Here is a 24520-nt window from a genome sequence, read left to right on the forward strand (position 1 = left end):
ATCTCCCTTATGGACTATGGGAATTCGCTATATGTAGGCATCCCTCTTTATGAGACCCATCAACTCCAACTTGTTCAAAATCAAGCAGACAGACTGGTCTTTCGGCAGCCAAAGACCAGCTCTCTCAAACCCCTTTTGAGGAGCTTGCACTGGCTCCTGTAGTCCAGCGCAGTCTCTTTAGGGTTGGCTGCATCCCTTACCTGGCCCTCACCAACCAAGGTCCATCCTTCATTGCCTCCCTTCTTTCCCGATATTCTTCCTCCCGAGCTCTCCGCTTGGCCAGTCTTAACTTGCTATCCTCATGTCCTTTCAGGCGGAGAAGGATTGGGGGATTAAGATTTGCCTTCCAGGCCCCACATCTTTGGAACTCCCTTCCACCTGATCTCCGACTCATTCCCTCCTACCATTCATTCAGGAGAGCCCTGAAGACGTGGCTGTTTTCGCAAGCTTTTGAATAAATTGTCCCCTCCGCAGTCTGCTCCCTGCCTGACCTAAAATGCCAAGAAGCTGCTGGTGAACGTGCGCTGTATAAATGTTTTTCTTACGTCATATCATATCATATCATGCAAGGGTGCCTGCGCTGTAGGGAAGATTGGTTATGTGCAGGTAGGGAAAACTTCCTGCACATAAACAATCAATAATGTTGATTTGCAATTTCTATGTATGCTGCAGAATGCTGTTCACATGTAAAAAGCAAAAAACAAGGAGAAATTAATATTTCTCCTCATTGAGACATTCTTACGCCTGGTATTCCATGGCATCAATTTTTAGCGCTGCCTCGTCCTTGTAATATGGGGCTGCATCAAAAAGCAATGTGTGCTGCAGTGGAACGCCCACAGCAACGCTCATTGCAAGCTTCTTTAACACAGAGCACTGCGGCGGAAAGGTGCATATTTACAAGGTGACGTTAAGCCATTCAAAGTGGCTTAGTGCTATCTTGTAAATATGGAAACTGGCGTTGCACCACCGGAGCGTCAAAAAAGTTGGTGAAGGCTTGCAAATATGCCCCATCATCATTTTTACTTAACTTCGTCGTGTGAAATCTTATTAGAGTCATGGCTGATTATTGCTCACAGCAGCATGTGGATCTTACAGGCTCTCCTATCAATGAGTTCCCATAGCTAGTTCTTGAGTAAATCAATGACACTGTATAGCATCAATGGAACTTCTTGGAGGGTTTTTGTCTGTGTGTTATAATAGCCGTTTTGATAGATAGATATTGCATCAGCAATTCTATGTCGCTCTTGGACTGTAGGAATATTATTTCAAGAAAACATTCGACGCGCACACCCGCCTAAAACCAATTTCTCTTTTGTTTTTGGCGATTCACGCAAAAGGCAAAATAAATGTTTTAGCATCATTAATTAATAATTTAGAGTGAAACATTTCCCACTGACGGTTAGTTTCTCATTCATGCTGACTGGAGTTAAAGGGATGAGTACGAGACCGTCGACATACGTGAGCAAGAAAAGTGTTTCCCTCTCAGAGTCACCAGAAAAGAAATAGCTTGCTGACGACAACATAGTGTGAAAATGAAAGATTGTCCGCAGTGCATACCTGTATTTGCTCCTTGTAAACCTCGCTGTGTCATTTCCATTTTTATCTAAAGTGTTTTGTGAATATCTGTCTGCAATACACGTGACTCCATCTTTAACAGAGGATGTCAAGTTAGAGCAAATTCTAATCCAAGGCAGACTGGCAGTGAACTTTGAACACTTCATCTGAAAATGTAGATGTGATAATGGGAATGCCTGTTGCTTTCCGGTTATCCAACACAGCCCGTTTGCTAGTAGGGTGAGGGGGAGCGGGTGCATGTTGTGTGTCACCATGCTTCAGTCATTTGCTGGCATCAAGAATCTTCCAATGCTTTGCTATAGCATTGCGAATGAAGATATGGAATAAGAGGTTCTGGTTGCCATAGCAAATAACTTGTTCCCGACGTCTTATTATTCTTAGAATGCTCTGATGTCACAGAACGGCATGACAGTGAAAGTCAATCCGTTCAGGTAAGAGTTTTAATGTAGTCTAACAAACATCACATTAGAAAAGAAAGTGTGCAAGGGATGCCTATCTTGGATGTTATACAAGTGGGCAATTTTTACTAAGCCCCAAAAAATAGTTTTTGTCAGAAACACACCATTATTTCAACTGACTTTTCACAGGTGACTCCTCAGTTTTTCACAGATGACTTCTCAATACAGTCAGCCTTATGTGGCCAATGCCTCCGAGGGACAGAGCAAACAGTTATGTGAAAACGGATACCTTTGGATATGGCGCCTCCTGAAGCAATGCGTTGAGAATGTCTGGGAATACTGGAGTGTTGTCATGGGACTCGTCTCTGTTTTCTTCTTCCTGTTTGCTGCTGTACCCCAGATTTATGTGGCCTACAAGAACGGAAAGGTAGACCAGGCACTTTCAATGGGATTTCTACTCCTTTGGCTTGCGGGCGACCTTACAAATGCATTGGGCTGCTTCTTGACTCAGCAGCAGCCCATTCAGATCGTCACGGCCATTTTATACATCAATATGGACATCATCATGATTTCTCAGTTTGCCTACTACAAAGCTAAAAATCAGAAGAGGAAATGGAGCTGCAGCTTTAAGAGTTTTTGCTTCTCCTGCATCATGGCGTGCATCTCACTGTCAGTCATTCTACCAAGCCACTTCCTTCTCATTAAAGGCCACACTGTTGAATCTGTTTCTGAGAAACAGCCCCACAGGATGCATGAGATGTTGGGCTTCATGTGCGGCTATGTGTCATCCATTTTTTACCTGGGATCTCGGTTCCCACAACTGTACAAAAATTTCCAAAGAAAGTCTACCGAAGGGACCTCCTATGGACTGTTTGCTTTATCCATGATGGGGAACTGCACCTATGGATTGAGCTTGATCTTGAAAATGCCTGCAAGTGCCCCCCACAGAAATATATACGTCATGCACCATCTGCCCTGGCTTTTTGGAAGCTTCGGGGTTGTTGTTCTGGACATTTTTGTGACTGTACAATTTGTTGTATACCATAAGCGAAAGAAGGTAACAGTAACTGGTGAAAAGCGAGAAAAAGAGCCTCTCTTATTAGTCAGTGAAGACTGTTGAATATTATAATGTGTTCCACCAACATAAGGCTCCCACTCATTTGTGATTTATGTAAAGGTTCACAATAAAAATGCAAAAGTGTAAATGACAAAATGCAGTGTAATTTCACTCAATTTAAAAAGAAAACTGATATGAGTATATTTTATCACTCAAGCAAAAAAATTAGGGGCATTTCACAGTATCAATATTCAAATAAGGTGTATATATAGTGATGATCCATTTAAGGATACCTCAGGGATGGGAATCACAAAGTCAGTACTTGACAAATGTACATTCTGGTCAAAAAGTGTTATAGTGTTCTCTTCTCGATGGATGGGTCAATTGAAGTTGTCTGGAAGTGAATTGTGTGGATTCGCTTTGACAAAAGTTTGATTTTTTCAATTGGCAAATACATTTTAATAAGATAACTGTAATACCCAATCAATTAGCATCAAACAGAATCAATTTGTGGTAAAACAAATTCAAAGCATATAAAAGAAAAATAATAAAAAACATATTTCTAAGTTGCAAAATAAATGCGGTCTAAAGCTCTCTCTCAATTTGCAATCTGAGTGCGGAGATTACACCTAGCATTCAAAGTGTACTCTTCAAGTGCGGAGAGTACACGCTGGGTGCGGAATGGAATCTTTGCACTCGCGGTGGAGATTTCAGCTTGACTGCAGATGTAAAGATAGTATTCGTAACTTACCTTTGTGAATACGGGAAGTCAAAACTTAGACTTTTGGTCTAAAGTTACCTTTGTGAATTTGTATGTGTGTGAGTGTGTGTGTGTGCTCTATTTTTCCAGCAGTTGCCTGCTGACTGGTGTAGGGGGTTCTTGTAGTATTGTATAATTGTTATGGTTAGTTTCCAGCTACTGCTAGAATAGCTAGACTATGGATGCGTTTGCAAGATTTCCTGTTTGAAGTTAGATATGTTCCAGGTGCGAAAAATGTAATTGCAGATTTCTTGAGTAGATTTTCTTTGCCTATTATTGAAGCTGATAGGAATTCTTGGAATGATTTTTCTGTAGCTAGTGTTGTTTCACATGACAAAGTATTTGATTCTATTTCTTCTGAGCAATGGCTCGCAGCTGACTCAAGTGATAGTATTCTGAGTATGGTCAAATCCAAAGTTGTAAATGGTTGGAATGATTTTTCAAAAAAGAATTTAGATGATGCCCTAAGAGGTTTCTGGGAGGTCAGGGACGAACTCTGTGTTTTTGATAATTTTCTTATCAGAGGTGATAAAATTATTCCTCCAGAATCTTTAAGAGATAGAATTATACAATTGTCTCATGAGGGTCATCCTGGAATTTCAAGAACTAGATCTAGAGTAAGGGACCAGTATTGGTGGCCAGGAATGGATTGTAAAATTGAGAAACTTGTGAGAAAGTGTGTCAGTTGTGAAATTTCGGATAAATCCAAGAAGACTTTTAATCAACCTTTGGGTGAAGTGAATTCCCCGAATCTTCCTTGGGAGGATTTGGCTTTGGATATTATGGGTCCTATCAACTGGTTTGATCAAACGATGCAATTTATTATTGTGTTGGTGGATTTGTTTTCTAGATGGTTTGAGTTAAAGGTGGTTAGCAAAACCAATGCTGCAAACATATTTGAGTTTTTAGAAAATGTTTTTGTTCAGGAGGGTTGTCCTTCTTCTATTCTTACTGACAATGGTGCACAATTTAAGTCCAAAGAAACGCAATGTTTTTTTTTGTCCAAGGGGATTAGGCATAAGTTATCTCCATTATATCATCCTTCTTGTAATGGTGTTGTGGAGAGACTGAACAGAATTATTAAGAGCACTTTACAATTGTGCATCAAGTCTAGACTTGAGTGGAGCAGTGAATTGTTGAAAATGTTATGGGCTTATCATGTGACGCCTCATCCATCTTTGGGTATGAGTCCATTTTCACTTATGAGATGCAGAAAACCATTTTCCAAAACCAATCCTAGTTGGATGAAGAAGAATGATTTGAGTTTTTATGACATTAATGAGGTTAAATCTAACCTTGCTTTGTCACAGACTAAAAATAGGATTTATCATGATGGAAAACATGGTTCTAAGCCAGTCAAATTGCAAGTTGGACAATAAGTTTCTATCAAAAATCCTAGGTTGGTTTGTAAGGGTCAAAGCAAGTTTAGCTCTCCTAAGAAAATTGTTAAGATTCATCAGAATTCTGTTACCTTGGATAATGGTGAAAAATGGCATCTCAGCCATTTAGCGTTGTCACAACCATTTGTTGCTAGTAATCCTGGTGATTCAGCTTCTGTAGAAAAATCTTTTGGACATTTTTGGTGTTTTGATGACAATGTGCATGATAAAAAGAGTGTAGATGACTGCGAGACTCACTTTGATGAAGTTTTACCATCTACTTTATCAGATTGTGGTGTAATTGAGGAGAGTAATGACACTAACAACTGTAATGAGCAAATTGTTGTTAGTAGTCAGAAATCTTCATTTGGCAGAACAGTGAAGAAACCTTTAAAATTTAAAGAATTTATTGTTTACAAATAACTGTTTGTTTTTTGTTTTTTGTTTTTTGAAAAGGGGAAGATATGTAGTATTGTATAATTGTTATGGTTAGTTTCCCTTTAAGCATGTTGTATTCCTTTGAACTGTATGTTCCACTAAGTATGGGCGTAAAATCCGTTCCGCTCGCGGATTTTGCAGATTTTCGGAAAATTCGCAATCCGCGAGATTTGCGAATTTCCCGCAAAATCCGCAAATTCGCACGCAGCGGATTTTTTTTTCTTGGTGATGCAATTTTGCAGCGCGCGGCGTTTACTTACCGTCATTCATCGTTTGCGGAGTTATTTTTCTTGATATTTTGCGAGTGCTGCGCCATTTTGGATCTTGCTGCGGGATCCCGCGGGAATTTGGCAAGCGCGATTACGTAATCGCGGCTTGCCAACTTGTACAGCGAGAGTTTGTCAACGTGAGTACGCCGTGATCACGTATCGCGGTACTTCGCAATTGCGAGCTTGGAGATGCGGCGAGCAGCAACAATCTTGCACTCTCGAAAATACAAAATTTGCAATTCTGCACAAGAAATCCACCAGCAAGCAGCATAAACCTTCTGAAAATGATGATTTTTATCTGAATAACTCCTCCAGATTGACATTTGCCTGCACTTTTTTTGTGAGGAGTCCATTTTGGGGAGGGGGGGTTGGGAGGAAGGAAGTGCCCCACAGTCTTCAACTTCCTGTTCCTGTCCAGCAGGCTCCTCCCAGTGCTTTGTCCATCTCCTGGTCACTTTTCATTTGGATCTGGAGCTGGAAGGATTACTTTTTGCGGATGCTGCTGGATATTTGGATTTGAGGCCTTTTTGACTTTCTTTGGATCACTTTTGGATTAGAAATTTCACAAGTAAGTTTGTTTGGGGCATTACACTTGCTGCAACTACAATTTTGGAATTTTCGATTTTTGGGCTGTTTTGGGGCCTTTTGCCCAGGGGTACTCAGTGGTGGGTGCACTGAGTCTTTCTGTGGGGTGTTTTGAATTTAAACATCATGGAGGGGCTGGATGGCTTGGGATTGTGCTGATTTTTCTGTGATTTTCGTTTTTTTGGCCTGTTGTGGCCTTTTCACCAGGGGTAGTGAGTGTTGCATGGGCCTAGTCTTTCTGTGGGTTTTCTTGAATTTAAACATCACGGAGGGGCTGGATGGCTTGGGATTGTGCTGATTTTTCTGTGATTTTTGTTTTTTTGGCCTGTTGTGGTCTTTTCACCAGGGGTAGTGAGTGGTGCATGGGCCTAGTCTTTCTGTGGGTTGTCTTGAATTTAAACATCATGGAGGGGCTGGATGGCTTGGGATTGTGCTGATTTTTCTGTGATTTTCGTTTTTTTGGCCTGTTGTGGACAGGCCATGTGGTTGGGGGCCATTTTGAGTGCTGCTACAGGCCCTGGCCATGTGCTGTGAGGGAGGGGGCCATTTCGAATGCAGGCAGTGTTCTCAGGCCTGCACCCATTTTGCCTAGCTTTCATCCATTATGCCCAGGGGTAGTGAGTGGTGCATGGGCCTAGTCTTTCTGTGGGTTGTCTTGAATTTAAACATCATGGAGGGGCTGGATGGCTTGGGATTGTGCTGATTTTTCTGTGATTTTCATTTTTATGGCCTGTTGTGGACAGGCCATGTGGTTGGGGGCCATTTTGAGTGCTGCTACAGGCCCTGGCCATGTGCTGTGAGGGAAGGGGGCCATTTTGAATGCAGGCAGTGTTCTCAGGCCTGCACCCATTTTGCCTAGCTTTCATCCATTATGCCCAGGGGTAGTGAGTTGTGCATGGGCCTAGTCTTTCTGTGGGTTGTCTTGAATTTAAACATCATGGAGGGGCTGGATGGCTTGGGATTGTGCTGATTTTTCTGTGATTTTCGTTTTTTTGGCCTGTTGTGGACAGACCATGTGGTTGGGGGCCATTTTGAGTGCTGCTACAGGCCCTGGCCATGTGCTGTGAGGGAGGTGGCCATTTTGAATGCAGGCAGTGTTCTCAGGCCTGCACCCATTTTGCCTAGCTTTCATCCATTATGCCCAGGGGTAGTGAGTGGTGCATGGGCCTAGTCTTTCTGTGGGTTGTCTTGAATTTAAACATCATGGAGGGGCTGGATGGCTTGGGATTGTGCTGATTTTTCTGTGATTTTCGTTTTTTTTGGCCTGTTGTGGACAGGCCATGTGGTTGGGGGCCATTTTGAGTGCTGCTACAGGCCCTGGCCATGTGCCGTGAGGGAGGGGGCCATTTTGAATGCAGGCAGTGTTCTCAGGCCTGCACCCATTTTGCCTAGCTTTCAGCCATTATGCCCAGGGGTAGTGAGTGGTGCATGGGCCTAGTCTTTCTGTGGGTTGTCTTGAATTTAAACATCATGGAGGGGCTGGATGGCTTGGGATTGTGCTGATTTTTCTGTGATTTTCGTTTTTTTGGCCTGTTGTGGACAGGCCATGTGGTTGGGGGCCATTTTGAGTGTTACTACAGGCCCTGGCCATGTGCTGGGAGGGAGGGGGCCATTTTGAATGCATGCAGTGTTCTCAGGCCTGCACCCATTTTGCCTAGCTTTCCTCCATTATGCCCAGGGGTAGTGAGTGGTGCATGGGCCTAGTCTTTCTGTGGGTTGTCTTGAATTTAAACATCATGGAGGGGCTGGATGGCTTGGGATTGTGCTGATTATTCTGTGATTTTCGTTTTTTTGGCCTGTTGTGGACAGACCATGTGGTTGGGGGCCATTTTGAGTGCTGCTACAGGCCCTGGCCATGTGCTGTGAGGGAGGGGGCCATTTTGAATGCAGGCAGTGTTCTCAGGCCTGCATCCATTTTGCCTAGCTTTCATCCATTATGCCCAGGGGTAGTGAGTGGTGCATGGGCCTAGTCTTTCTGTGGGGTGTCTTGAATTTAAGCATCATGGAGGGCATGGGATTGTGCTGATTTTTCTGGGGTTTTTTTCGATTTTTTGGGGGTGTATAACTGAACTGATGTTCCTCTGTCTTCCATTGCTTTTAGGTGCACAAGACTCAAGAGAACCACCAGTGCCAGGAAGAAGTCCTGCAGCGGTGTGTGTGTGCAGCATAACGTCAGGCGACGTCACGTCTGGCCTCAGACAACTCTGCAACTCGTGCAACTGCGGCCTGCTGTTCTGACCTGCTCTGAAGAAGATGGCCCCAAAAAAAGTTCTCTGTAGCTCCTCTAGCAAGAAAGTTGCTAGTAAGGAGCAGAAGAAGCAAGTTACCAAGGAGGCTGGTGTGCCGTCCGCCGCGTTTTTTGGGAGTAAAAAAAAAAGTACGCCTGCAGCAGCAGCGGGATCTGTTGGGGACCAAGCTGGGAGAACCCCCCCTGCTCCATTGGGCTCAGTGCCTCCACCACCACGCCAACTTAAGTCAAAGCCCTTGAGTTCTTCAGAGGCAGTCAGTGTACTTTTTCAATCACCATCGACCAGTGATGTTGGCTCATCGCAAGAAAGTAGCAGCAATGTCCCTGAATCAACACAGGTTGTTGTAACTCATCTGACAAGTGTTGAACAACCACAGCCGCAACAACAACAACATGTGCAAGTACAAGCCCAAGTACATGTGGAAGGAGAGGCAGCGCAAGGACATGCGCAAGCAGAGGTGCATGGAGGGTCACAAGTGCCCACAATAGTTGTTCCTCCCGAAGTAGGGGCACATCAGGAAATTGACAATCAAACCGAGGTATCATTTGAGGAAGCCACTCCTCCTGATGATCATTCATTGTCTTCCACTTCCCTAGCAAGGAAAAGATCAAGGGGGGTGTCTACATCTTCTTCAAGCCCACCTCCTTCTGATGATCTGGATGAAGATTGGGAACCATCAAGGCAGTCTGAGAGTGAGGCACACCATGATCTGACAAAGATACCTAAGCGTAAAAGGAAGGTTGTTGAAAAAATCATAGCTTTGGAGTGTGATGAGGCTCTACAAGAAGTGACGGATACTGCTGCTGATGAAGCCTCTCACGATGACGAGCCAGTCATCATAAAGGTCACTGCAGCCCCAGCGGGCATGCAGCAAAGAGACATTTTGACCATATCCCGAGAAGCTGCTGAGCGTGATGATGATGTCGATGAGGAGGCGATGAAAGAAACACCACAATCATTGGAGTTAACTAGTACACCAACACCTACCGCTTCCATATTTCTTAGTCGCCAGAAGGGACCTCCATCCACCTCGACCTCAATTAGTGGTGGTGAGAGTGCAAAACGTACTGAAGTTCAGCAATCCACATCCTCCACTTCATCTGGCATTAGCAGCAGGATCACCACCACCAGTATCGCCGCCTGCTCCGGCCCTTAAAGACATTTCAAGTCTGCAGTTTGGGACTTCTTTAGTGTTTGCCCAAAAAAGGAAAACGTATTGCCTAAAAAAGGAAAACGTAGCCATTTGTAGCATTTGTAAGCTTCGAGTTAGTCGTGGTAAGTTTGGTTCCAACTATGGTACCGGAGGCCAGAGAGATCATCTTGAAAGAAAGCACGCTGTCAAATGGTTTGCGCACCTACAGGCGATCAAGGAAGCCCGAATTGCACGTAATGCTGTTTCATCTGATGATGACGAGGAGGAAGAAGACGTGTCAAACACTTCACTTACACCCAGTACCCCTGTCAGCAGCACACCCCATGTGAGCCACACTAAGAGTGTGGGAGAGAGTGATACACCAATGCGAAAAAGTTCATCAGCGAGCGTAACTGGGTCGAAGATATCATCATCATCATCCCGTAAATCCTTGGTCCAGGGCAACATTAAAAAGATGTTGTTTACAGAAGCGCAATATGAACGCAACCACCCACTGACGCGTCTGTATAACACTAAGCTGGCTAAAATGCTAGCTCTGGACCTTCTCCCTTTTTCTTTTGTAGAAGGGGTTGGTTTTCTGGAATTAGTGGCAGCACTCTGCCCTAAATGGAAGGTTCCTAGCCGGTTCTATTTTGCCCGAGTCGCGGTTCCAGCACTACATGAAGATGTTCTGGAGGTGATTGGGGCAGCTTTGCAGAAGAGTGCTGTTCACACTATACATCTGACAACAGACATGTGGACCAGTGGCGCAGGCGCTGATTACATGTGCATCACTGCACACTGGGTCTCTTTTTCAGGGGTTAAAGCAAAGCTAAACGCAGGTGTTGACCCGGACCAAGTTTTTAAAGCTGCTCGGAAACATGCAACACTAGCCATGTTTGGTTTGGAGAAACGTCACACAGCAGAAAACATTTTGGATGTGTTTAACACAAAGGTGCTTGACTGGCTGTCCCCAAAAAAACGCCAGGTTGGTTATGTTTCCACGGATAATGGCGCCAATGTAGTTAAGGCCATGGAGCTGGGTGACTATTTCAGAGTGCCGTGTTTGGCGCACTGTATAAACCTGGTTGTCAAAAATTCTTGAGTGATAAAGACAGTGCAGCGTACAGGGTAGTGGACACCTGCCGAAAAATTTGCAAACATTTCAGCCATTTTTTTAAGGCCCGGAAGCATCTGAGGAGCCTGCTATATGAACGTCAAATGCCAGTGAAAGCACTCATCCAGGAGGTGGCAACACGTTGGAACTCAACCTTCTACATGCTTGAGCGTCTGTATGAGCAGTATACTGTACTCAATCACTATTTCTTAACACAAGGTACAGCTCAGAAGGAGGACCTGAGGATGGGTGCGGCGCAATGGGACATAGTTAAAAGCCTGACATGCATGCTTCGTCCTTTTGGGTTCTTCACGCGTGCAGTCAGGAAGGAGGACTGTAATTTGGGAAAAGCTATCCCATCGTTGTACATGCTGGAGCACCAACTGAAGGAGGTGTGTTCTGTGTTTCAAAAAGATGAAGAAAACCAAGACCCTTTTGTTCTGGCGGAGAAATTATTAGAGCGCCTACAAGGTGATGAACGTCTTAAAATGATCCACTCAAACCAGCATTACATTTGTGCTACTATTCTGGATCCACGCTACAAAAAGGCGCTGGCAGGCCAAGCATTCTTTCCTTTTGCTGGTGAAGATGTTTCAAAGTACAAACAGTGGCTAGCCTCCTCAGCCAAGAGGTTTGAAAGAGAACGGCAGAAAATTGAAGGAAAAGGCAGTACATCAGCATCAGCAGGCCATCCCCAGTCACAACAATCCACTTCTGCACCTGTGGCTGCGGCACAAGTGACCTCTCAGCCGTTAAAGAGACCGGCAACCGGATCATCTGCACCACCAGACACAACAGTAACATTGGAGGCTGAAGAGGATTGGCTAGCTCGGCTTGGGTTTGGTTCTCAAAAGGTCACAGCAACAGCTAAGCAAAGTGGAGGAACCTTGGAGGAGCACCTTGAGTCGATGGTGAAGGACTATCTGAATGACTCAACATAGGTCTATGTTAATGCTGACCCATTGGCGTATTGGCATGGGAAAAAAGAATTGTGGCCACTGCTCTCCAACCTCGCTTTAAACTACTTGTCTTGCCCACTCGCAAGCGTATCTTCTGAACGTGTTTTCAGTGCTGCTGGTGGCATTGCAACTTCCAAACGGAGTCGCCTCTCGCCCAAAAATGTGGATCAGCACCTCATACCACCAGATTACAGAGTACGAGAAAGCACGCCGGATGAAAACGAGGTGGACAGCAACATAGATGAGGGAATTTCTTCTCTGTCAGGTGACACTGAGCTCACCCTGCCTGAATTCGCAGAGTATGATGACGAAGCCTTATTCTTATTCGTGGACCGTGACACCGAGCCCTGAAAATGAGACAATGAATCAATAACTTTCTTTTTCATCCTTATTCACTTTTATTCCTGTGTGTCTGTCTTTCTTTGTTGTGCACAGTTAATATAATTCAAACTTTAATCACCTATTCACAAAAGCAAGCACATCAGCAGAACTGTCTTCACTTGTTTGCTTATTGATTTGAAGGTGCCGCAGTCTGCATTCCTCAGGTTCACAAGTTCAGAAGAACATGCTCCTCTATCCTCCTCCTCCAGACTCCTATTTCCATCAAAGCAGAGGGCGGGTTTACGCCCAATGAAGAAAGACTCAGCACTTGTGGGGGTGTTGTTCTACCTCTTTGCAGGTGAGTTGACGGCTCTGAGGCCATTGCAGGGAAGCTCTAATACCGGATAAAAGTGGTTTGTACCAAATCCGAGGCAGAAATTGTTTTGTGTTTTTGCTGACTTGCTTGCCTTTGAGGTGCTCTTAGGGGGGGTTCTGGCTGTTTGTGGGTGAGTTTCGGGGTCTGGGAGCAATGCTGGGACACTCTAATCTTGATTGCATTTGCTTTTCAGGAAATCCGTGGTGGTAAACCGCAGTTATGGCCTAGCTACACAGCACGTTTGGACCGAAGGCCGAGAAATATTGTAAGTATGAGATTTTGCTTTTGGCCTGTTTGGGGGTGCTATGCTTTTTGGCGGGTGGGTTGGCGGGTCTTGGGGCATTCCTGGGAAGGTCTAATACCGGGTAGAAGTGGTTGGGACAAAATCCACGCGGAAAAGCCTTTTGGCACTTTTTGTAACTTAGGGTTTGTTAGGGTTAGCCCTAGCAGCAGGATTGCATGTGTTTCGGGGTGTTCTAAATTTTTGCAACTGAGTTCTGGGGTCTTAGAGCACTCGTGAGAATGTGTAATTTTGGTTGCAAGTCATTTGAAGAAAATCCATGGTGGGAAAGGGGGGATTTGGCATAGTTAAAGAAAGCCTTTGCCACTATTCTTAACTTAGGGTTCGTTAGGGTTAGCAGTATTTCTATTGCATGTGTTTGGGTGGGGGAGTTTTCGAGTCTTGGAGCGATGCTGGCTATGGATACTTTTGCTTGGTTGCTTGCAAGTGGTTTGAATACAATCCACGGTGGGTAAGGGGGTATTTGGGCCTACTTTTACTTTCAAAGTACGTTTTGTCACCAGTTTTCTGCTAGGCCTCGTTTTTTGAGATTTGATTGGGGGTCATCTACATTTTTGCGACTGGCTTTAGTAAGGGTCTGGGTGGGAGCACTGCTGGGAAGATCTAATTTTGTTCTAAAACACAGTTTACAGTACACCTAGCTTGAGGGGAAAGATCCGATACATTAATTTGCCCACACTTATTTATCCTTCAAAAGGTGACTCAGACAGAGTACGCACTTTCAAAAATATTGTACTGTCTACTAGGAAAATTAAAGTGTGACTTTTTGCACTCCACAGCCTACATACCTTATATTTATTTATCAGTGGTGTTTTAATATTATATCACTTCCTGTTTTTCGTAGAATAATTACAGGCCGGGTTTCAGTCTGTCCAATGGGGAAAAAAGGATGGAGTCAGGCTTCACATTAGCGAGCCGCAATTCAGCATCCGCCAGGCAGGCAGTGGACAGGGTGTCTTCTGGTCACCAACATTGATGGACGAAGCGTCAGATGGAATGGAGGAGTGCCGCTAATAAGAGGAATTTTTTTCTGCATGCAACTTACTTACCAAATTCAACAGGACAACTACAACAACATACAGATACAGTATCCATTGTTTTATTCTATGACTGTGACTGCATTTCTTGGATCTCTCTCTGCTTCTAAATTGATCCCTACAGCCATTCTATAGGTTTTACTTCGGCTATTTTTTAAACCTAATTTAATGTAAGAAGTGTTTCTCTGAGTGCAGAGATAGGCAAGTGAAAACGCTGCAGCCCTGTACTGTTGCATTCTAGTACTACTTACTTTTCAGTAACAATGCATGCAGTAGTGCATGCACTTCCTTTATGTCACTTAAAAGATTTATGGTTAGCTTTGTACCCAAAGATTTCTTTATCTTCAATTATTGTTTGTCCATGCTGTGCTTTTTTTACAGGGTGTCTTCTGGTCACCAACATTGATGGACGAAGCGTCAGCTGCAATGGAGGAGTGCCGCTAATAAGAGGAATTTTTTTCTGCATGCAACTTACTTACCAATTTCAACAGGACAACTACAACAACATACAGATACAGTATCCATTGTTTTTTTCTATGACTGTGACTGCATTTCTTGGATCTCTCTCTGCTTCTGAATTGATCCCTGAACACATCACTTAGTCCACTCCACTATCACATCTGCACCACACATAGTCATTTGTAAGTGCTCCTACGTAATTCGCAAGTCGCAGCACGCCCCAGCCCGGAGAGGACTGGGATGGCCCCAATGATGAAGCATTTCACCAAGGGGCAACCCTGGTGAGTGAGGGGACACCTAGAAAAAGAGCAATTTCTCCTTTTCTATCTACTATACCTTCCAGACCAACCCCATTGAGTGTTGTGAATGGATTTATAGTGACCAGCAAGGCTCTCAGGTATCTGGCAACAGAGACCTTATGTTGCATATAGTTATCAATAATTCCGCACACGCCCTGTACTGTCGCATTCTTTCTTCCACAGTTGTCGAAAGTACTACTTACTTTTCACTGACATGCATGCAGTAGTGCATGCACTTTCAAAGATTGATGGATAGGTTTGTACCCAAAGATTTGTTTATGTTCAATTGTTTGTCCATGCTGTGCTATTTTTTCTTGTCTCCCAAAACCTTTCCCAAAAACCCCCGTACCCATCTATTTTTCAAACCCTAACCCTCTTCCCCCAGGCTGTGTGGTTTTGATTGATGTGTGACTAAATTACAGCAATAAATCCACACACTTGCTGGGGAGGATAAGGTGATAGCAACAGGCTGGTGAAGAAATCCGAGGATATATTCTTACTCTGCTTGACAAAGACCCATGGCTAATGTCAAAGAACTTCAACAGAATTAGTAGTTATACTTTACCATTTGTTAGGCTACAATGTGGCACTGTTCTAGTGTACTGTCACCTGCTATATTCTCTATTGTACCGTTGTATTGCTCAGGACAAACCAGATTTCATTTTCTTTTTTTTCATAGGCATGCAACTGCCACTGTGTCACACCACTAGTACCACCGCTATGAGGAAATTTCATCCGCCCAGGATTGCCAACCTTAATCGCCATTTCCCGTGGAGCCAGCCCTGTGCCTAGCCCTACTTTGAAACACAAATTACAGGTAAGATAAGCGTTTGGTGGGAGGGAGTATAATGGAGTATTAGGAGAGACGAGAGACTGACGGTAGTACTACTAAAGTCCTAGGACTCTTCTTTGGGCATTTACACTTAAAGGAAGAAAATGGAACTAAACTTTCAGGAAAACAAAGTTACTGTTAAACCCCCACCCACCAGGCAAGCAGTAAAAACAGGTATGGTCAGATAAAGTTTTAAAAAGTATATTGTTATAGCCCTAACAAAAGAATCTCCAGCAAGACCCTCCCTAACCCCAACTGTTTTCCTTTAAAAGCCCCAAACCCAACTCCCGATTCCCACCCCCCAAAAGTCTCTAAAAAAGGGACAAGGGACACTATGGGTGGATGCTGTTGACTTTTTGGGCCAGGGCATCATACTCCTCGCGGAGCAAGGCGTGCTCTAAGCGGAGCCCCTCCAACAAGTTGGTAAAGTGGTGGAGCTCCTGCTGAAGGCGGGACACCCTCAGGGTACTGCGGCGCAGGCGTGCCTTGCAGTTGCAATGGCTGTGAGAGGCAGCTGTTGTCCTTGCTGCTCGGCGTCGGCGTTTGGCTTTGGCAGCCCGGCTCGGTCTGGCTGGAGCACTGTGCTGGGTGGCAGCCCGTGGGGGCACGGAGGCCGATGCAGCCGACGTTGTTGTCGTGGTCGACTGCGCACTTTTGTCATCCTCCAGGGCCACCAGCCGCCGAAATTCAGCAACAGTGGCATCGATCCTCCGTTGCCAGGCCGCTCTAGCCAGCTCCTTCCTCCTTGTTGGTTTGGAAGGAGCATCTATATGAAGAAAGAAAGAGATAGTCTGTAACCAATGCTCTTTAAGATTAACTCAATCATTCAGCAGAAATTTGTGTTACAGTACAACTAGCAACTTGCAAGCGCATTACATAACTATTGAGGCCAGTATCTATCTAACCTCCCACTTCTTCATCCTTGCTCTAACATTAGTGGGAGTTTAAGGAACAAATTCTACGAGCACTATGGACTTCCATTGGAGTCGACTATGAAAGTACACCAGTCTTATTCTTCTTCTTGTCTCTTGTTTAGGAAAATTGGTACGTTATCTTCTGCAAGCTGGCATAATGCCAGCGCAGTGAACTTGCACCCGGTCCAGTACATGCAGGTGGTGAAGCTCTTACTTTTCTATTATGGGTGGCACTGAGAATACTCTGTTACAAGGGCTACTGCTTAATTAATTTAACTTTCACCCTACAGTGCAAATGAGTACTAGAAATGGAAAATGAAGAAGATAAATAATCTGATTATCTATCACTTCACATGGGATGTTTTTGCTTACATATGGGATGACTTTAGGTGCTTTGCTTTTTATTGAGTGACCAGTGATACATCCACACATGAATGACTGAGTACTACTAAACTTATTAAGAGAGGTAGGGAGTGGCCACCGTAATAACCGGATCTATGCTGTGCTTGCAATACAAACTACTGCTACTATTGATGGTAGTATTTAAACAAAATTACAACTTCTTTTCCTTGCCTTTCCTACACTGGAACGGACGTGCGGGTGCAGTGTTACATGCTCTTCAAAGTTACGCTTAGTTCATCCACTAACCGTCTACTCTCTCTAGATCATGGGTACTCACAAACTTTCTCTCGGGGGCTAAATTTACAGTGTAGTTTGTGGCCGAGGGCCGCACTGGTGGGGGCGGAGTCAGAGGGGGTGGGGCTAAAGCAAAATGAAAACTTGTGACCATGAGGTTGCACACAGGTCCCTGCAGCAGATGCCTTCATCCACTGAGCCACCAGACCCAGCATTTACATACATCTCTCTCCCTTCTGCCCTCCCTCTCCATCTCTCTCTCCCTCCTGCCCTCCCTCTCCCTCCCCCTCTGTCATCTCACTGTGTGTGTGTCTGTCTGTGTCAGCCTTCAGCCCGGGCTGAGACAGCTTCCTCAACGCGCACACACAGACAGCCACACCAAAGTACTTAACAGGTCTTTAAAAGACCATTAACATATTATTGAGGCTTTGTTTGTTGTAGCGCCCCTGCATCTCCACCCTGACAATCACTGCTCGCCCGGCCCACAGAGCAGAGGCTTTGTTCTATTTCACCTCTTTGTGGCCCTGCATCTCAACTCTGCTCTGTGGGGGCCGGGGGAGCAGTGATTGTCAGAGTGGAGATGCAGGGGCACTAACAGGTGAAATACAACAAAGCCTCTGCTCTGTGGGGGCCGGGGGAGCAGTGATTGTCTGCAAGGTCTGCGCACCGCCAAGGAAGGCTTGCCGGGCCGCCACCGGCCCGCGGGCCGTACTATGAGTACCCCTGCTTTAGATACACATATGCTATCTAAGAGTCAGATAGTAGCATGATCAAGGTATATGGACACATACAGTTTCTGTGTCACCCACCCAGGCTGTTGTCCTTCCACCCATCATTGCTTCATCATTCACCCAGCCATGCATCTGATATTCTTTCCTTCCCAGCCACGTCTTCAATCTCAATAAGTAAGGAATATATAAGAGCTTACCTCTGCCCGCCACCACCACCGTCTCAACTCTCACAGCCGGCACTACAGCCGCCGCCTCCTCCCCTGAATAATTGCCCTCCGCCTCTGTGTCGAGCACCACCACCTCCGCGCTGGCCCCGCCACCAGATGTTCCACCTACAAAGTACATTTAAGAATGTTAGAATAAACCACTCACTAGTATTTGGTCTACGAATGAAGACATGTGAAAACAATGTAATTTGTGACTGTCTACTCTAAAGTAAAAAAAAATGTCCCTTTTTCCAGGGAAGGGTGTTGTCTTGCTGCACTTTTTGGCACAACTGATGAAGGCTGGCTTTTTAACACGCACCATTTTTCTCCACACAGACAGAAGATGGACTTCTAACAACAAGATCAAGTTGAAACAAGGTGAGAGTTCGGCTCGACCACAAGAAATGTCTTCAATTAATCGTCAGCACTAACCACTTTTCCATTATCAGTTAAACGTTTAGTTTTATTATGACTTCATTTTAATAAATGTGTTTACTTTTAATAAAGCTTTTAAACTTAAATAGACTCTGTGTTTTTTGGTCCAGACTAGAGTGACTGAGCGAAAGGTTTTGCAATTTTTGCAAGCATGAGTCCGTGCCTCTGACACTTCTTGACTCTGACTCCGTACTCTTGAGCTAAGTTGGATAATCATCATTGGGGATCAATCATCGATGAATTCGGGAGGTAAATGACTGTGCCACACTATGTAGTCAGTCAGTAAGGACATTGGGGGTTCAAAGTCTGTTATCACAGAGGTATGTAGAAACTCTAACAGCGCCTATTATAATTGATAAGCAATGCACTATTTATTGTCCATAGTTCTGTTTCTGCAGAAGAATTGTCCCCGCAACAGTAGTGGTATGGATTGTCCTCCTATCCAAACCAAAATGTAGTATCTTATTCTATCTTGGTGGTCATTCACATTTTATAGTTGGGAATTTTCAAAGCAGATAGAATACTTCAAAAGATATTATGGACAATCCCAGAGGACTGCACTAAGTTGATATAGCTATTGCTGACTAGAATGGGAGTTTCGCCAACCGTGCAATCTTAGTTAGCTACACAGACAGACTAATAAGAATAATCTAGTAATACCACAGGGAGTCATAGTAGAGGCAGGATAAGAATTTAGATACAGTCTAAAAGAAGATCAAAGACGATTTTGAAAAAATCAAATGAGGAACGCTAGGAAAAATAGGTACTAGTCTAAAATGAAAACTTACTGGGGCCAGCAAAGGAGCCCTCGCCTGCCCGATCCTGGCCCTGTTCAACAGCATCCGCCGCCGCCTGTTGCTCCTGTGTCCCCTCGCCCCTTGGGGGAGCTGACGTACAACATGAAAGAAAGAACAGAAAACATGGATGATTGTTGCTTGTCAATGTCAACCAAATCAAACATTTCAAAACAACAATAACAAAATATTTCCGCGAAATTATATTGATTAGGGTTAGTTTTCATTGATTTGCGGACCTGCGACTTCGAAAGTCACGTAACTCACTAAACAAAGTACTGAAAGGTTCACCTAGGACTGGCAGGCAGCAGTCCGCAGGCAAGACGCAAAGTGACAGACAAACTCCATTGTGATTTCAGTCAGATCAGTGACAACACTAACAGTTGCCTGCTACATAACCAGTCATTTGAATAGTCAAACTATCAATCCACCGCCACTATTTTTCTTATTGTCAGGGGTACAAAGGAAGGGGCAGATTTAAGCCCCTTGCGGCTCTTTTGCTCCGTTCTTGCGTGACTTTTGTGACGCAGCAGCTGAACAAAAGAGGCGCCATGGTGCGGCGTATAATATTATAACACTGTGACGCATTTGGGAGATGCATCCCGTTATAAAGCCCTGCGCCATCAGGGGGCGTTCCGGCGCAAGGGAGGGAATTCCTGCGCTGGAACACATCCTAAAAGTGGCTGAGGGAAATCTACAAAATTTCAATCAGTCACCTTTAGGACAATGATGCATCACACAAACCCTGCACCTGCTTGAAGCAGATGTACGGCTTGACCCAGCATTGGGGAGATAGGGTACCCCAGAGCATTGCTGGAGCTGCGCCATCGTTGCGACGCAACTCCAGCAGTAAAGCTTCGGTGACGTTTTGGGCCCATGGTGTGCCGCATTGCAAATACGGCGCACCATGTTTGGTAGTGGTAGCGGGCCGCACAATTACTGGCGCATCCCTGCTACTTTGCAGGGATGCAACGGTAATTGCAATTCTGCCCCTTAGGGGCATACTTACTTACGCGTTCTGGCGCATCTCCAGAGATGCGCCAGATCAAATGCGTCACGCAAAACTACCCTTGCGACACGGCAGATGCGCCTCATTTACAATGCGGCGTGCCCTGGCGCAAGGGTAGGCACTTTCGTGACGCATCTCGTTACGTAAGAGCGGCGCATCGCTGGAGTCACGTCGCCAACGCAATGCAACTCCAGTAATGCTCAGGGCCACCCAATACTTAACATGCTGTGTCAGTCCTTACGCCTGCTTCAAGCAGGCATAAGGAATTGAATTGACGTAGCAGCGTCGCAGAAGTGCCTGCGTTAAATCTTGTAGATTTCACGCAGGCACTTTTGCGAGGTGCACAGCCGCCGGACCGCCCACCCTGCGCACTAGGAACGCACCCATTGTGGCACAGGCCCATGGCTTTATAACGTGATGCATCTCCCTAGATGCGTCACGCTGTAAATGACTCGCAGGGATGCGCCACGTTTACGCCGCTGTTGCGTCACGCAAGGCAACGTAAACGTGGCGCAAGGGGCTTGTAAATGTAATCTGCCCCCTAGTGCCTAGCATTACGCAGTTCTGTAAAGTACACTCATACATAATAGTTACTCAGGCCAATGAGACCACAAAATAGAAAACAAATAAGCATAGTAGCAACGCCACTGAGAAGGAGAGCAGTGCACCTGAAATGCACAGAAGATTTTGAAATATAATTTAACTACAATGTAATCGTCAGCAGCATTATTGGCTTGCTCCATGTAAAAAACAAATATTTGCAATACAACAACACAGAGCAGGAGAAAACATAGTAGTGAGTGATGAAATAGCTACTACTACTCACCAAGCCCGGGGATCTCCAAGCCGAGCTGGTCCAGCAGGTCGCGCTCCCGGTCCAGGAGGTCCGTCTAGCGGTGGGGGGCCTGGCTGTAGGTGCGTTGGACCCCGGAGAGTTGGGACATGGCCCAGCACACCTTCTGCCACCGCTTCCGGCGCTCCCGGATGTTGTAGCCGCCGGCCGCGATCCTGCCGACTCCCGCGATGGTCCTGGGCAGGCGGCGCTGGACGAAGTAGACCAGCGCGCCCACTTCCTCCGGGCTGAAGATCTCCCGTTGCGTCACCTGCTCCCCCCTCAATCGCCCGCATGCTGTCCTGGCACGAGGTCCAGGACTCCTCCTCCCTGCCGCCGCTGCGGCCCTCAAGTGCCTGGGCAGCTTCACGGCGCCTGGCTTCACCATGGTCTGGGCAGGTAAGGTAGGAAGTAGAAAATTAAGAAAGAATAGGATAGGGAAGAAGAAAAGAAAAGAGTTTAAAAAAGTAGTTTAAAAGTAAACAAAAATAGCAGAAAAGACAAAAATATACAGCTAGGAAAAGAGAGGGATAGATAAGAAGCAAAATCGTTCGAAAAAAAACTGAAAACAAGCAAAGGATGGCAAAGATAGCAAGAGGATAAACACCATGCCCAGACACAGGAAATGAATGAAAAACAAGATGGCCGCCCGTTCACGAGCGCGAAAGTAAGTTCGCACGCAATTTTTCTCACGATCTCGTGCGAACTTGTACTCGCAAGGCGCTTACTTCGCGAGATTAAACATAGCGGGCGGAAACGGAAATACGTCACGCAAACAAAATGGCCGCGCCCGTACTCGACCTTGGGGTAAATTCGCGTGTTGCGCTGCAAGCGGCTCGCGAATACAGCAAAAAAACTTGCAAAATAACACGCCGCAAAAAAATATAAAGCTCATTCGCACAAATTGGCGGCTTCCGCGGTCGGTTTCGCACGACGCCGAGCCTCGCAAATAGCGCGAAATTACCGAAAAACGATTTTTGCAATAGCAAAACAAATGAGCAGGTGCAAAAGGTCAATCTCATGATTTGTAATGATTCCCTGTTGTGCTTCCTGAGGGGGCCCTCCAGAATTCGGTTGCCTACTTGCAACTATTGTGTGACCCTTCTCTGACCTTAACTGTATGCCACAAAGGTCCTGATTTGCAGCTAAGGGAGCAGACAAGCAGGTGCCAGGCTGGAACTTCAAATTCAGTGACACATTAATTAGCCCCTAATTCATTATTGTCAGTTGGGGCAGGTCAGGTGTTGTTAATAAACTAACCCCAAATTAATTCATGTCAGTTAAAGCAGGGCAGGTGTGCTTGCTTTTCCCCCCCATCTTCTACAGTGATGATGAACCAGAGGGTGGCATTGATGTAACAGAGGGTGGCATGGGTCAAAGAGAGGGTGGCAGTGGTGAAACAGAGAGTGCTGGGAGGCTGTGATGATGAACCAGACATAGAAACAACATAGTCGCGACCGTTGCGAGCCGACAAGTAAGTTCGCAATTGCGAACTAGTACCAAATCCTCGCGAACTGGCAGAAACCCTTGCGAACACAAAAAAAAAATCCGCAAATTCGCGGGAATTCATGGATTTTGCGGATTGCGAGTTCTCAAATTCGCAAAATTCGCGAACGCCAGATTCGCAAAATTCACCCATGCTTATGTTCCACATTCCATATGACTCGTGATGTTTCCACTAGTCAGTTTCTGTTTTGAGCTGTGATGTATTGACGTGCCTTTTCACTACGGAATAAATCTCCTACTTGAACTGGCTGTATTCATATTTTTATGTTACTACAGTTCTACATTTGCTATTTCTAGCCTTGAAGAATAAAGTCCTTCATTCAATGCTTTGTTGTACGAACTCATCATTTCAAAATCACCTCATAGATAAACAAATATACGAATCAGGATACAAATGACAATACTACAAATGTATTCAATCAGTGACAGGGACAGATTTACTTGTTTTTGAACCATCAAAAAGTAATTCAAATCAATGAGAAACAGTACACTAGTATTAATTGTACAGTACAAATCCTACCCTGGACAGTTCACATTGACCCCTGCAAAGCATTGTGTCATACAAGGCAGCTGTAATGATGATTCAGGAACAATAAAGAAGCAATCTTGTAGTTTATTAGTAACCTCGAGGCAGCGCTGGTGTTGAGGTGTGAGCACATCCACTGCTACACCGCGTCAGCTCGCACTTACGCTCTTTTTATATCAAACAGAATGCAGAATAAACATAACACTCTAAATTCCACAATTTAAAGACCAATTACTACACATCCCTCTTCTTTATTTAAAACATACTCATATCCTCCTTTATAATAAACAACAAAAAACAAAAACAAAAAATTGAATAGAGAATAAAACTAAATAAGAACAAATCAAATATAAGTGACACAAACATAGGGGCCGATTAGGATGGAGCATTTTCCGCCTCCTCCGGGCCGGCGGAAGCCACCTCCGGCCCGGAGGAGGCGGAAAATCCTCTGCGGACTCACCAAAGACCCACCGCCGCATTACGATGGCTGGTGGGTCTTGGTTTCTGTCCGCTGCTTTTCCGCCGCGGTCGGATTACAACCGCGGTGGAAAAGCTCTCATTTGGCTGGCAGTGTCTATCAGACACCGCCGGCCAAATTAGGAAGCATTTGAAAACATGCTTTTCCGCGGCGGTTTTTCCGCCGTGGAAAAGCATGTGTACTTTTGATTTTGGGGGCCCGTTGCGGGCCCCCAGGGTGTTGGCGGGTGGGGGGTGCACATGGGGGGTACCTATGGTACCCCCCAGCATTTACATGCACAATGCGGCAGGCACCGCGCGGTGCCTGCCTCTTTGTGTTATGTAAATGTTACACATGCACTTTTAACATTGCGGCCGGTGCTGCTTGAAGCAGCACCCGCCGCAATGTTAAATATCCAGGATGTGACCGCCAGGGTGGCGGTCACATCCTAATCGCACATGAGGGAACGCCGCAGCCCATGCGGACGTTCCCTCATACTCTGGGGTCGCGGACGGACTCAAGTCCGTCCGCGATCCTAATCGACCCCATAGTCTTTAAGCTTCCTGGGTTTAACAATGTTTCTACCAAAACTGCTAAAGCTGTCAGTGCTAGTAGAAGACATTTGATTTACATGACAATTAACTACTTCATTATCATAGCAATAGTCTGAGCTTTGATCAGACATATTGTCAGTAGAAGGTAGTACATTTTGATCGCTTGTATGATCAAAGGTAATCCACCAATATTTGTCTGCACCAGAACCACTATCAGTATCTTGAGTTTCTCTACATGCAGCAAGATTTCTGACAATAGCTAATTTGCTCATATGATAAACAGACCTATCTTCAAGCTGGACTGCATTTCTATTGACTTTGAAAACTTTTTTGGGCGCACTAAATTTGCTTTTTCCCTTTACATCTTTCCTACTGAA

General features: G+C 45.2%; 1 pseudogene; it reads left to right on the forward strand.

Annotated features, from left to right (window-relative positions):
* The first annotated feature begins 2184 nt into the window (after nucleotides 1-2184).
* On the forward strand, nucleotides 2185-3093 carry LOC147666200 (lysosomal amino acid transporter 1 homolog pseudogene; annotated as a pseudogene).
* The last annotated feature ends 21427 nt before the right edge of the window (nucleotides 3094-24520 follow it).

This window comes from Lissotriton vulgaris, unplaced genomic scaffold, assembly GCF_964263255.1.
Source record: "Lissotriton vulgaris unplaced genomic scaffold, aLisVul1.2 SCAFFOLD_1554, whole genome shotgun sequence".
Taxonomy (NCBI): domain Eukaryota; kingdom Metazoa; phylum Chordata; class Amphibia; order Caudata; family Salamandridae; genus Lissotriton; species Lissotriton vulgaris.